We start from the raw sequence: 15,754 nt of genomic DNA on the forward strand, positions 1-15,754 counted from the left end.
GCACGTCAAAGTGCAAGTAGATAAATAGGTACCACTCCGGCGGGAAGGCAAATGGCATTTCCGTGCGCTGCTCTGGTTCGCCAGAAGCAGCTTAGTCATGCTGGCCGCATGACCCGGAAGCTGTACGCCGGCTCCCTCGGCCAATAAAGTGAGATGAGTGCCGCAACCCCGGAGTCATCTGCGACTGGACGTAATGGTCAGGGGTCTCTTTACCTTTACCTAAGGGGTGCTTGTCCCGCTGGGAATACTCACTGTTTACTGCTGAATCGGGGGGGGGGGGAATCAAAAAATCATGAATTAGTTTTTCTGTGGATTGATGCTTGTTCCAATTCAGCAGTATACAGTGGGCTTTCCCTGGGAAAGTGGCAGAACAAACACAAAACTGCTCAGAGACATACCTAGAAAGCAAAGGAGAAATGGAAGACCTCTCGGACCCGTGCATGGGACAAGCAGAAGTGTGGCCAAGTCCTAAGTTAAAAAAAAAAATGGCAGTGGGCTTTGGTTAAATATGCTAGCATGTAACATGCACTTTGCCCCTAAGCACACCAAACTCCACCATGCACAGAGAATCTGGAAAGAGACAAATCACATTTCTATAAAAGCGTTCAGCAGCAGAGTACTCGAATCTCAATAGTTTCTATCCATTACCATTGAGTAATAGTTCTAGTACCGGAACCGCCTTGCCTCTGAGTACCAAATGCTGGGAACCATGAGTATGGAAAGTGCTGTTGTGGTCATGCCCTGATTGCAGAGTTGCTATAGGTATCTGGTTTGCGACGATGAAGGACGTGCCTGGACCAGCTACACTACGAGTGGGTGGAGACTAGTCTTACACTTGTCCAAGAGACATTGAAGCCTCACAGATCCCTGAGCAACTGGCTCTCATTGCATCTCTCAGTCCTCAGGGTTGAATTACAGACCCTCCAAGTGTCCCAATTTTCCAGGGACAGTCCCAGATTTACAGAAGCCGTCCTGGTTTCTGATTTGATCCCAAAATGTCCCACTTTTCCTTGGAAGGGACATATCTATTTTCATCAGAGAAATGTTGGAAGGTGTGGAATTAAATGAGGACAGAGTAATTTGTTCCAGCACTTGTGGGTCAGGCCACACACCCCACACACCCAGTTGTAGAACGACAGTGGCAATTTCCTTATCCACCAATACAGACTCACATGGGTTAAGGTGTCATGGAAAAATCAATGCTGTTGATAATCACAATTGCAAGAACTCTGAAGCCCATAAAGAATGCTGTTTTATTTCTATAAGGAGGAATATTTGATATATTATACTTCATTATTTCTCTATAATTCTCTTTGCCCCCTAAGAATGAGGAAAATTGAGAGGCTAATGCAATTTGATCACATTTCTGCTGTCAGGCTTGATCTTGTCAAGACAAGCAGAGCTGGATTAAACCATGATGCTTCTGTAACTCTTAGGAGAGAGAAAATGAGCACAAGGCATCAATCCCAGAACACACGCTGTATGGCATCAGCTGACACTTGTAAATAGTTTTCATCAACTCCTGAATAGCGAACTGTGGCTCTTTCAAACCTATTCAATTATAGGAGAAATCCAGAAGAGGGACTGAAATGGAAATGGCTTTAACTAATCACTCCACTTCCCCACAAACTACTGCCTGCAGTCATATGAGCCTATGAAGCTGCCCTATTACACCGTGTCAGTCCATCAGCCTTCTTTTAGTGTTATTCACTAAATTTGCATCCCCTCTTTTCTACCCAAAGCTGAAAGCAGCATACGTGGTTCTTCTCTTAGCCTGACAACAAGCATGTGAGGTGGGTTGGTCTAAGACTACCCCCAAGTCACCTATGAACTTCATGACTGAGTGGGAATTTGAACCCGGTCCTAGCCAGTTCCAGCCCAACACCTTAACCACTACACAATGCTATGTCCTCGCTTGGAGTGCTTTGTGCAGTTCTGGCTACTGCACCCCACAATGGACAACACAGAGGCTGAGTCTACCTAGCACAATGTTGACCAGCCTTGTCACCATTCAGTCACCAGAGCTACCAAAAATGACAGACCTTTTCTCTGACAGTAGGTCTGTGTGTATATACATACTTTGCCACTGGGAGAAAGTTCCCCAAGGACTGCCCTGCAGTGTCAAAACAGCAAGCAACTCCGACTTGTTAATGTAATTAAATTGACTGTGCAAGTATCAACAAATTACTCACATGAAGCTAATTAAAAAGGGAGAGAATGTTCACATTGAAGCTTAATTACCTAGATGTTTGTACATAAATCGCTTTGCAACGCTCAGATGGCGAATGCTCTACACAGCACTGCAAATTTATCTTGCCTGTAATTTCTGGCTTCTCCTCAAGAACTGAACATAAATCTTGAGAGATTGTTCAGATCCTTTCAAAGAAGCAAGAACCGTAGCTTCGCTCTGAGTGCAGCATCCCACTATCCCCTTTCCTGCAGCAACTGCATGACAACAGCTCAGCTGTAATGGCAGAGAGGAAGTAGGAGCTGGGTTGTCTATTCCTATAAAGCTTTGAAGGATTTGGGAGCAAAATAATGCCTTCTTCTTCATAAGTCTGCTACCCCACAGTATTCTTCACTGGCGGTCTTGCTCCACATCCCACTGCCATCCAAAGACCAGTTTCCTGGGATACAGGAAAGGACATTTTCAGGCACATCACCCAGATAGTGGAAGTCACTTGGTCCCTTCCCTGTTGGATTTTCACTGTTTTGTAAAGCATCCCTAGTAGATGGCTCCATAGCCTACTTCAACGCCTGCAGTTTTACAGACAGCCCACCACCATCTCCCTAGGTCACTGGGTTCCACTGTCAGACTGCTCTTGCCATCAAGAGCTTTCTCCTAATGTTCAGCTGAAATCTCTCCTCCCATATCCTTACACTTACACTTACACCCTCTGGACAACAGAAAACAAGTCTTTGCCCTCTTCTATGCAACAACCCTGCTTTTTTGGCCCTCTCAGTCTTCTCTTCTCCAGCTTAAACATACCCAGTTCTTTCAACCTTTCCTCAAAGAATCATATAATTGTAGAGCTGTAACCATGAGGGCCATCTAGCCCAACCCATCTGCAATGCAGGATTCTTTTGCCCAACATGGGGCTCAAATCCATGACCCTGTGATTAAGGCTAGATCTATACAGATATATTTTAAAAAAACAAACTGCTATTAAAAACTCTATATGAAGAAAAGACGTTCCCAGGCAATCTGCCATTGACTTTGGATTCTCCTCTACAGCGCCAACCGGTGTCACATTTTTAGAACACGTTTTTAACATTACAAATTGACCTGTGTTGCTGAGTCCGAAGAGACCCATGCTCTACTGACTGAGCTATCCCTGCTCTTTGGACTTGCTTTCCACATCCATTGCCATCTTAGTTCCCCTCATCTGAATTCACTCCAACTTTTCTATACTCTTTTTAGGGTGACACCCAGAACTGGACACAACCTCTGGATGAGGTTGTAAAATGGAATATAGTAGAGCTGATACTTCAAAACCGTGGTTCTGGGAACGAATCCTCTTCTTCTTTGGTGATCACTTGCAGCCGAGTACGATTGTCTTCCATAGTCACGGTTTTAACAATGAGTCCGTAAGTGACTGTGGAGGCCAATTCTGGACCCACACGTCTTTCCACAGCGGGGACATTGGTTTCTGGGCAGGAGTTGATCACGGTGTGGATTTGCCAAGCATGCCTTACTCTTAGCACGTTTCTCCCTTGCATCCCGAGTTTGAGTGTCTTCAAAGCCCATGACACCTTTGGTCAAGGCTGTTCTCAAAATCACATTCTCTCTCTCTTCATCACAATGCTGACACATGTTCAGTTGAAACTGACTACCTCCCCAACAACCTTTTTACATATGCTATTCCCCAGTCAGGTTGCTATGCCTGTGCACCTACTTTTGCGGTTTTGACTTAAATGCAGAACGTTGCTCTTGTCTGTGTTGCCCACTTGCTGTGTCTTGAACTGATCGTCTTGAAAGACCCTGTGAGTCCACTAGTTAATTTCTGAAGCCTATTTCTGTAGAATTGGTTTTACTGGAGCAGTACAGTGATACCTTGGGTTACAGACGCTTCAGGTTACAGACTCCACTAACCCAGAAATAGTACCTCAGGTTAAGAACTTTGCTTCAGGATGAGAACAGAAATTGCGCACTGGCGGTGCGGCAGCAGTGGGAGGCCCCATTAGCTAAAGTGGTGCTTCAGGTTAAGAACAGTTTCAGGTTAAGAACAGACCTCCAGAACGAATTAAGTTCTTAAGCCGAGGTACCACTGTATTTGGATAGCAAAATGTTGATTTGATTGTAGTATAGAGTTCACATAGCCCTGGATAAAGGACTAAATACTGCAATGCTCAAAAGGACTTGCCTCACCTTGCCTCACTTTGGAAATGTAATCAGGAAGAAACTCTCACAGTGGGAGACATCAAAATGGCAGCAATGGCTGGGTCATTCCTTTCAAATGAAGACATTGACCCTATTACAGAGACCTTTCAAGCGGACAAAGTTTCTAAGAGACGTTGAAAACTGTTTACTTATCACACGCTTTGAAGTCAACTGGAGCTCCGGGAAATAAAGTTCAACTGCCATAAAAGTTAGTGGGACTTTCCACATTTTTGATAGGGGTTACAGTAGCAAAGAAAGTTACATTAAAAAAAAACATGAAAGGGCAATCAAATTTAACTTCTCAGAAGTGTTCTATAGAACAAGGTTTCCTTGTTTAAGGACAAAAGTGAGTGGTTTCCTCTTTGCAATCAATGAAGCCAACGACTGTGATAAGCAAAGCACCCATTGTTTGTTCTTTATGGGAAGAACATAACTTGCATCTCAGTCACGCAACATATACTTCAACACATAATTAACAAAGTTACAGAGTTTCAATTATTTGTTTGGCCGTGGAGCATAACAGTGACAAATCTGCAGTTTAAATTATTTGTTTGGCCACGGAGTGTAACAGCAATTAACAATCAAAGTCAAAATGACAAATAAATAATGAAGTTTCAAGGATGTAAAATTCCAGTATTTCAGACATGGGTTTCACACTCCACCTCAGTCACCATTTCATTTATTCAGATAGCAAAAATACATTTTATAGAATGCATGTAAATTTCATTTATCCGCAAATATCAAAAAGCACTGGATGCTTGTTGCTATTGCCAGAGCAAAGGTAGCTAGTTGCTTGCTGCATTACCAACTTGTTTATCACTAGGGAACAGGAATTTGTTTCCCCCCCCCCCCGGTAAATTAGACCAATATTCACGACCTTTGCGGAGATGAGAAATTTTGCATATACACTGTCAAAAACAGGACAATCAAATAAATAGTGTGGAACATCCTCAAGGACTCCCTGTGTGAATTATATGGGATTTGTCAGCACTTCCCATATCAGAATCCTGAAGGCATTCATAATTCATTCATAGATTTCATTGCCACAGTTGAACATAACTGGTAGGTGCGGATGGGTATGTGAATGTGTGCATGGGTGTGTGTGGGGGGTTTAGGGGAGGGGTAGCACCTCTGGTGAGGGGCACATCGTGCTTCTTCTGGGGTAGTTGGTCCACCTTTGGTGCCCACTCAGCTCTCATCTGTGACTCCTAGAAGCTGTCCACATGTGACAGGGGCCACACCCCAGGAGCAGCTTCAATTGGCCAGCTAAACCAGGTGATGGCTCTCAAAACCTTGGTGAGTTAGGGACTCCCCTGCATGCAAAGACAGGTTCTGGCAGATTGAGTGGATGAGACCAAGAGTGGGTCAAACAGTCAAGAAGGCAGTTTCTGCACATGCTGTAATGTAGAGGAAAATGATGGGCAGATGGGGCTTGTCAACCTAGGAAGGGAGCCCATCTAGGAGAAGAAATACAGTGGTACCTCGGGTTAAGTACTTAATTCGTTCCGGAGGTCCGTACTTAACCTGAAACTGTTCTTAACCTGAAGCACCACTTTAGCGAATGGGGCCTCCTGCTGCTGCCGCACCTCCAGAGCACTATTTCTGTTCTCATCCTGAAGCAAAGTTCTTAACCTGAAGCACTATTTCTGGGTTAGCGGAGTCTGTAACCTGAAGCGTATGTAACCCGAGGTACCAGTGTACTCTGGTCCTAAACAGGGCCGGATTGAGGTTTGGTGAGGCCCTAAGCTACTGAAGGTAATGGGGTCCTTTATATGTCCAGCTGTCCATTGTCAACAACAAGTTTTCACTGTTTCTTGTGTTGAATATATGCTATATAGTAATTTATGGACCTAATAAGGTATGTAAAGCCATTTGCACAGGTTGCCCTGCAACCAGTCCATGCAGAATGTAGGCACCCTATATAGAGAAAGGAGCAAAGCAGTGATATTTTAGGGAGCAGGCTAGCAGGCGGGCCCCATTGCTTACATCATAGGAGCCTACACAACACAAAACACGGTTGTTGTCTGTAGGTTTTACTTGTTTTTTATCTTATATTTTGGAAATGTACATCCAGGGGTTCTTTTCCTTTAAATATTTTGGGGGGTCCCCAAGTGAGTGGAGCCCTAAGCTATAGCTTGTTTAGCTTATACGTAAATCTGGCACTGGTCCTAAACTTTTGCTAGCTTGTGGCTATACTTACTCGTGAGAAACGCTTTGGGAGTAAACCCCAAGGAAAAATCCACACCCACTGCCTTGTGGGACATGTGCTGATGTGCTCTGAGGAAATCAATTTTAGGTGCCAAGTGTTTAGGATGCAACTCCCCACCACCCCGCCTGTGAGATACTTGAGACTTGCTTCTAGCCCAGCCCAACAGTTTGCCCAAGGCCTCCAAAGGAGGGAAGGGCATTCACCATCACCCATCCATTCTCCCAGTCTCCATGCTTCTCCTTTGGGCTTCCCCTCCTTTTCTCTAAAATTAAAGAATGACGTATTCAACCAAAGAGGCAAAAAAAATTGCTTCATATGAGTCACTTCAGAGCACAGCAAAACACATTTGTAATGTGTGGCTCAGTCCTGAAAAATGTAAAGCAATAATCTTTACTCTTGTACAGAGTATATTACACTAGAGTAATCATAATCAGTCTCTTATGTCTGAGCTTAGGGAGAAAATATTCCAGGTTTGGAGAGGCATGCAGAGTCATACCCAAACAGGCACAGAGCCCAACCCTTTCATTTTAGAATTTCACTGACAAACAAACAAAAAGCAAGCAAGAAATCATAACAGCAGCATTTTCCTCCAGTCTGCCTTCAAATTATTCTGAATTTACGCTGGGGGTGGACTGGAAATACTCTGCAATTGCACGTGGATCAGGTCAGCTTCTACTAGCAATCTAAACTATAGGAAGGAAGCCAGTTCAACAGATTACGGTATCTGTGATCCAGACAGCTCCATCAATTAATGAAGCCACCTTTTGTGAAACATATATTACAACTTGCTCTTGGGTGCTGCTATTAACTGGGGAAAGGAGAAATCACTCCTTTTAAGAACTCTGGATAAAATATATTGTGAAGAAATTCATCTCAATGGCACAATGGCTCAGTGCAGACAACAGCAGTGAATAGCTACACTACAAATCAGGGGAAAGGTTATGGTACATTCTGCATTTAACCTTTTACTGGCATAGGAAAGAAAAGTAATTGATTTAAAACTGTTTTAACTCAGTTAATGCACCTTGACTCCAGGATCCTTTAACCACACAGTCCAATAAGCCCCTGGGTCAATTCAACCTCAGAAGTGGTGATTTCTGAACTGGAGGTAGTTGTGCTTATTCCATGATGAGAGAGATGAGTCTGGATGTGGGCTGATCTGAACTCTGGTCCCATGGGTCCCAATCCAAAACTTTTTTTTTTACACTAAACTGCAATATTACACAACAAGCCCTGGAGAACTGCAAAGAACTAATTGCCAGTGACTGTGATCCTCAAGCCACTTCCTCCACAGGGAGACCCATTTGCCACTAACCGGACTGCTGCAGGGGCTGCAAACTGTAGTGCAATTTTCAGAAGCTGCCAGCTTAATCTACGACGTTTGCTCTGCCATGTGATTTCAGCGACATCTGGATGAATGATAGGGCAGGCACTCTGTACTGTTTGTGGCAGAAATATTGTGCAGCTCCTGCAAAACAATTTGTTCATCTGCCGGTGCCATAATTAATTCATGTCACAAATGGGTGCCCTCCTAGCATTATTTAATAGGATGCAGAAAATGCTAATTAATTATGTATAGATGCTGTTTTACACACACACACACACACACACACACACACACACAAACACACACTTTTCTTGACAGTGGAACTTTAGTCTCAGTGTGAACAGTGAAAGCAGGTAATGTCGAGTGAGGCGCTCTGTGTTATGTTTCATGTTATGGAATAAGCACATTTTGATCTTAACCACAGATCACAGTCCACTTGTTTTGGCATTTTAAGAAATATTATAGAAGAAGAAATCTGGACCATCCCCTTTTATTTGAGGGCAGAGCTCCTGCTTGAGAAAATCTTAAACTCCAGGAATGTGGTTGCTGGCATACTCAGACCTTACTAGCCAATCCTATGTATATTTGGTCTGCTTTCAAAAGAGCTTACTTTCAATTATTTGCACATTTGCTCCCTCCTACGATTCACAGATGAATCTAGGGACATGCTTGTGTAGGACCTGAATTTTGATACCATGAATTGCTGCCCAAGACACATATGCTATTATACACATTAGGGAAGGGTTCTGCTGAGTGCCAGAGCATTTCATTTGCATGCTGAAGAGCTACTGGGCTCAGTATCCTGCAACTCGTGTTATGGATTGGGAAAAACTCCTGTATGAAACCCTGGAGAGCCATTGCCAGTTACTGCAGATAATACTAAGGTTGGAGGGCTAAAGGAAGATTTGATCAATATAAGGCAGATTTGATCGACCGCTCAAAATATTCCTCAGCAGCTGCAGAATGCAAAACAGCCGGCTAGACCCTGTGTGATGCCATTTCACATACCGTAGCTGCTGCAGAATATATTGAACTGTTGATTACATATCGAAGAGTAACTCTATTTTTCAGGCATATCTCGTAACCACAATAAAGAATAAACAAATACAGCAGGTGAGAAGGGCTTTCCGCAAAAGGAACATAGGAAGCGGCATTGCTGTTGTTTAGTCGTTTAGTCATGTCTGACTCTTCGTGACCCCCTGGACCAGAGCACACCAGGAACTCCTGTCTTCCACTGCCTCCCACAGTTTGGTCAAACTCATGTTGGTAGCTTCAAGAACACTGTCCAACCATCTCATCCTCTGCTGTCCCCTTCTCCTTGTGCCCTTCATCTTTCCCAACATCAGGGAGTCTTCTCTTCTCATGAGGTGGCCAAAGTATTGGAGCCTCAGCTCCAATCCAAAGTATTGGATCTGTCCTTCTAGTGAGCACTCAGGGCTGATTTCCTTCAGAATGGAGAGGTTTGATCTTCTTGCAGTCCATGGGACTCTCAAGAGTCTCCTCCAGCACCAGAATTCAATCAGTTGTTCCATATCGATTTCTAACTGTAGCTTCTTGTCCCACATAGAGATTTCTCAGGAGACAGATGAGGTGATCAAGCACTCCCATTTCTTTAAGAACTTGCCATAGTTTGCTGTGGTCAACACAGTCAAAGGCTTTTGCGTAGTCAATGAAGCAGAAGTAGGTGTTTTTCTGGAAGCTTCTAGCTTTCTCCATAATCCAGCACACATTTGCAATTTGGTCTCTGGTTCCTCTGCCCCTTCGAAATCCAGCTTGCACTTCTGGGAGTTCTCGGTCCACATACTGCTTAAGCCTGCCTTGTAGAATTTTATTATTATTATTTTTAATAATATTTTTATTAAGTTTATAAAATACAGAAAAAAAGAATAGAAGACAAATATAAGAAATAAAATTAAAAAGTTACAAATTTCCATGTTCTTTTTTTCCAGCAAGTCTAGTGGACTTCCCCGCATCCTCCAAACCCTGCATTCTCTGTGATACAGAACATCAGCAATTTGTTAACTTGTTTCAATACTTATTGTATCCTTCATTTTATCATGTTACCTAATTTCAAAGATGTTATAACCCAAATCTTATACATTTACGTTTAAACACAATAAAGTTATTTCATTATTCTACCTCTGACTTCTTGTACCTTAATTTCCATTTCATTAATTTACAATTGCTGAAGCTAGAGTTTCCTAGAGGGTGCATTTTTTAACATTCGTACAGCTTATAATGTTTTTTCAAATAATCCTTAAATTTTTTCCAGTCCTCCTCAATTGTTTCTTCTCCCAAGTCTCGGATTCTGCCAGTCATTTCGGCCAGTTCCATGTAGTCCATCAACTGCGTGTGCCATTCCTCCAGCGTGGGTAGATCTTGTGTCTTCCAATGCTTTGCAATCAGGATCCTTGCTGCTGTAGTGGCATACATAAAAAAAGTTCTATCTTTCTTAAACACTCTCTGGTCCACCATGCCCAGAAGAAAGGCCTCCGGTTTCTTAGGTAAGGTAAATCTAAGTACCTTTTTTAGTTCATTATGAATCATCTCCCAAAAGGCCTTCACTTTCGGGCAAGTCCACCAGAGGTGAAAGAATGTCCCTTCCGCCTCTTTACATTTCCAACATTTATTGTCAGACAGGTGATATATCTTAGCAAGCTTGACTGGGGTCATGTACCACCGGTATACCATTTTCATAATGTTTTCCTTCAAGGCACTACATGCCGTAAATTTCATTCCGGTGTTCCATAACCTTTCCCAGTCTTCAAACATAATGTTATGCCCCAAATCCTGCGCCCATTTTATCATGGCGGATTTGACTGTCTCATCCTGAGTATTCCATTTAAGCAGCAAGTTATACATTCTCGAAAGTAGTTTATTTTTTGGCTCTAACAGTTCTGTCTCTAGTTTCGATTTTTCCACCTGGAATCCAACCTTCTTGTCCACTTTAAAAACCTCCTGAATTTGTGCATAGTGCAACCAATCTCGCACCTTGTTTTTTAGTTTTTCCAAGCTCTGCAACCTCCAATTGTCTCCAATTTTTTCAATTATTTCCCCATATTTAGGCCAGTGGGCCTCCATGTTAAGTCTCTTACGTGCCTTGGCCTCCACCGGTGAGAGCCACCTCGGAGTCTTACTCTCCAATAAGTCTTTATATTTTGTCCAGACCATCAAAATTGCTCTTCTGACAATGTGGTTTTTAAACAATTTGTGCACTTTAACCTTGTCATACCACAAATATGCATGCCACCCAAAAGCATTGTCAAACCCTTCCAGATCTAGGACATCAGTGTTCTCCAATAAGATCCAATCTTTCAACCAGCAGAAGGCTGCAGATTCATAATATAACCTCAAGTCTGGCAGGGCAAATCCCCCTCTTTCTTTCGCATCAGTTAATATTTTAAACTTTATTCGGGGCTTTTTGCCCTGCCAAACAAACTTGGAAATATCCTTCTGCCACTTTCCAAAACATTCCACCTTGTCCACGATCTGTAGGGCCTGAAACAAAAATAACATTTTCGGCAATACATTCATCTTTATAGCTGCTATTCGGCCCAACAAGGAAAGTTTCAATCTTGACCATGTTTCCAAATCTCTTTTGATTTCTGACCAACATTTCTCGTAATTATCTTTAAACAAATTCAAATTTTTGGAGGTCAGATACACCCCTAGGTATTTTACTTTTTTAACCACATTTAGTTCTGTTTCTTTCAGGAACTCATCTGTTTCTGTAGTTGTCAAATTTTTTGCTAGAACCTTAGTTTTGCCTTGTAGAATTTTAAGCATAACCTTGCTAGCGTGTGAAATGAGCGCAATTGTGCGGTAGTTGGAGCATTCTTTGGCACTGCCCTTCTTTGGGTTTGGGATGTAGACTGATCTTCTCCAATCCTCTGACCACTGCTAAACCCTGCATGGTGCTTTGCAGTGCAATCTTATACATGTCTAAACTACCGCAATGCACTCTCTGCAGGGCTGCCCTTGAAGATGGTCCAGAAACTGCAGCTAGTGTAGAATACTAAGTCTAATGGGACTATGTGTCACTGATACTCACAGCACTACACTGGCTCCCAGTGAGCTACTGTGTCCAGTTCAAGATATTAGGACCAGCGCACAAAGCCCTATACAGTATTCAGATTAAAATTCAGTTGGACTTACTCTCAGGTGAGTGTGTCTAGGATTACAGAATTAGGGTTCATGCACATTTTTTAAAAAATTAAATTTTATTTAACAAGATTTGTATATCACTTTTTTAAAAACCCTCTAAGGAGTTTATATAAAATGGTATAAAATAGTCATTAAAAATAGCATCAAAAAGAAGCTTTAAAACAGATTCACTATAGATGCATTCATCCCCCATGCAGAGAATTAACTTCTAGAGACTCTGGCAGGGATACTAAACCCTGAAGAATGACAATGTTAGCAAATTACTGCTAGTTGAATTTCAACATGGCCTTTCCTTGGAGACAGAAATAGGAGCAGTGATTGTGATTTACCGGAGTTGGGTAACAGAAAACAAGGGCTGTGCTTGGCAAAGAGAGACAGCAGAGTGGCAGGCAAACATAAGACTGTAGCCAAATAAAATAATAATCATTTTTCAATTGAATTGTGTTATCTGGCACTTTGTATGCTTTTGCAATGTTGTGAACTATCATCAGCCAAAATATTTCATGCTCCAGGGAGACCTACAGAGCAAATTTGACATTTGTGAAAATTTCTAAATAATTGTAGGTGATACTGATGGTGGTGGACAGGCTGCCTTTCAGGGAAGCTTGTCTGCCATTAGTGATCTTCTCAATTGAAGAGCTCTTGGTAACCAGAATTTGATTAAACCACAGTCCTAGTTGCTGTTTGTCTCTAATGAGGAACATTCCTAGTTTTGCAAAATTGACTACGGTTGTGCTCCCTGCTCCACAGACCACCATTATCTCCCTAGTCCTTAAATCATCATCTCTCCTTATGAGGGCAATGATTTACTTTACTAGTTGACAGTTTCTGGAATATTGGAAGAAAGGTAACTGAGAACCAGGAAGAATGATTTCCCACAAACTCCAAGGGCTCATTGCCCATTACATAAAAACAAACTACAGTGGTACCTCGGGTTACAGACGCTTCAGGTTACAGACTCTGCTAACCCAGAAATAGTACCTCGGGTTAAGAACTTTGCTTCAGGATGAGAACAGAAATTGTATGGTGGCGGCACTGCAACAGCGGGAGGTCTCATTAGCTAAAGTGGTACCTCAGGTTAAGAACAGTTTCAGGTTAAGAATGGACCTCCAGAACGAATTAAGTTCTTAACCCGAGGTACCACTGTATATGTATCTTTGTAATCAAAAGCGCTAAAAACAGATTTTTGCCATTCAGATATTGCAAAGAACATTACTGAATCTTCTGGCAAAACAGCAAGCAGCCTTTACGAATATGCGTCTAAGTTAACATCCAATATAGATTAGCAGTGAGTGATACCGACGACCAGAAATAGGAAACATAAATAATAAAAGAAGAAAATTTTGCATTATATATGGAATATCAAATCAATTATAATTAGGCATGTGCAGCAAGGAAAAATAAAAAAGAAGTAGCTTGTCTGTCTAGTCTAGCGTCCTGTTCTCTCAGTAGCCAACCAGGCGCCCCCAAAATAAATCTGAAAGCAGGAACTAAGTGTAACAGCAACTGCTCTTCAGGGCCATATTTCCTCAAGCACTGAAGGAAGAAGGCATTCATGTTCTTAATAGAACAGAAAGCTTCTCTAATACAAACTGGAGTTCTTGTTACAAAAGGAAGCATTTTCAGGAACATTCAGGAACAGAATAATTATCCATTTCACAAGCTCCTGGGATAATTGGCTACAAACCAGGGCTACCTTCATAGGAACACTGAAGCGGAAGAAAATGTCTACAGTATATTGTTGTCATTTTCTAAAAGTAGAGGAAACTGTATAGACAGCTGCCCTCTAACTGCTGACACAGCTGTTGTTATCACCACAGCCTGAGTTTAGCAAAAGCAGTGCTGGAGGTTTTGCTGTATTTGCTAATTTGTGCTTCCTCTGACATGTAATCACTTTGCCCTCCTCTGGGGCCTGGTGGTCATTTTGCTGAGGCCATTGTACAAATGTTTGAGGGCACAGAATTACATAAATATCTGCTATTCTCAGCTCTACCCAAAGCCCTTTGCATTTCCCTTGAAAGTCCCCTTTTCTCCTGTTTACCTTATGTGGCTTGAGAAGTTATTTGGAGAAAGGTTAGGGTGCACACAGAGCAGCAGCCTGAGCAGCGCCAGAGTGAAAAACAACATTTGGGTTGGACATGAGTGCCACAGCAGTGCTCTGCTCCCATGTGGTTCCCAGCATCTGGTATTCAGAGTAGGGATAGGTCAACCTGTCAATTTTGGTTTCTCTTAGTTTCTAAGATTTCCAACCTTAGGTTTAGTTCTCCATAACAGTATGTGAATACATATTTGTAAAAGTCCTCATGAAAATTAATCAGCATTTTGGTGCTAATTTCTAATATAATAATATAATTTATGCACATTTTTGCATGAAATTTTACCTAATTAAAAAAACATATTTGCAAAGCAACTTCAATAAAATGCTTTTGGTATGTTATGTTCACTAATATATGCATTTCTATGCACACTTTACTTGGGTATATGCATTTCTGTATACATTATTCAGCTGGAGAACAGGACTGCAAAATTCAGAATAATTGTGGATTTAGAAGAATGGTTGTGCCATTCACATATTGTTCTGAAAAGTGAAAGTTAGGTAGGCTCACCTTTAAATGCTCAAAACCCCACCAGCTCTTGAGTACATTGGTGTCTCTGTCATTTGCCAGACCTATCATCTAGCCCATGGGTAGGCAAACTAAGGCCTGGGGGCCAGATCCGGCCAGATCGCTATCTAAATCCAGCCCACGGACTGTCCAGGAATCAGTGTGTTTTTACATGAGTAGAATGTGTCCTTTTATTTAAAATGCATCTCTGGGTTATTTGTGGGGCATAGGAATTCATTCATATTTTTTCCCCAAAATATAGTCCAGCCCCCCACAAGGTCTGAGGGACAGTGGACCAGCCCCCTGCTGAAAAAGTTTGCTGACCCCTGCTGAGTCTGGGCTGAAGACTGTGTTGGCACAGCAGCTGTCATGCCTTGTTCTAAATACATTTCCAGGCAAAGCAGGTAAGAACACATGTGCTTTTTAATAAAGATCAATCTTAATAAAGATTAATAAAAGTTATGGAATGGATATCAGCCATAACAATCCTTACAAAGTTTCCAATAACAGAGGCAAGGTGAATCAATAACCCAACTCAGTGGAAGGTAGATTCCGTAGAAGGTCCCTTTTGGTTATGCCTTTTGGAAACTTGGTGGAAGTTCTGAAAGCAAAGACCAGAGAAGGGAAGGACCATATAATGCAGTGGCAGAGCATCTCCTTCGCAGGCAGAAAGTCCCAGGTTCAGTACCCCAAGGTAGGACTGGGGAAGACTCCTTGCTGAAAACCTGGAGAGCCTCTGCCAGTCAGTGTAGACAATACTGAACTAGATGGACCAATGGTATGACTTAGTATAAGGCAGCTTCCTGTGTTCCTTCCTATGTAGATTTTAGTCCAATAGGTCCCGAATGAAAAGGGGGCGGGGGTTCTATCCTATTTCACTATATGCTTTTCACTCCAGGTGAGTTCTGTAAGGTAGAACAAATGGGAATGTTGAAAACAGATCTATGAATGTTTTGGGGGTGTCAGACTAGATAGGACAGAGCAGTTGAAGAAACATTCCCTGAAAGTCTACACAGACTGAAAAGATATGCTTGCGAGATCTCTTGCATATGGACAGCAGAGAAACCCAA

General features: G+C 42.2%; 1 protein-coding gene across 7 annotated transcripts in view; it reads right to left on the reverse strand.

Moving 5' to 3' along the window:
• SLCO2B1 (solute carrier organic anion transporter family member 2B1) overlaps positions 1–15,754 on the reverse strand; it is a 74,554-nt gene that overhangs the window by 30,416 nt on the left and 28,384 nt on the right. For 5 of the 7 annotated variants that reach the window (XM_083736724.1, XM_083736725.1, XM_083736721.1 and 2 more), the window contains one exon: positions 399–468. The exons of the other annotated variants lie outside the window; for them this stretch is intronic. The gene's annotated coding sequence lies outside the window, so the exon portion shown is untranslated. The remainder of the gene's footprint in view (positions 1–398; positions 469–15,754) is intronic. 7 annotated transcript variants of the gene reach the window in all.

The sequence above is a fragment of the Podarcis gaigeae genome, assembly GCF_964106915.1.
Source record: "Podarcis gaigeae genome assembly, chromosome: 4".
NCBI classification, from domain to species: Eukaryota; Metazoa; Chordata; class Lepidosauria; order Squamata; family Lacertidae; genus Podarcis; species Podarcis gaigeae.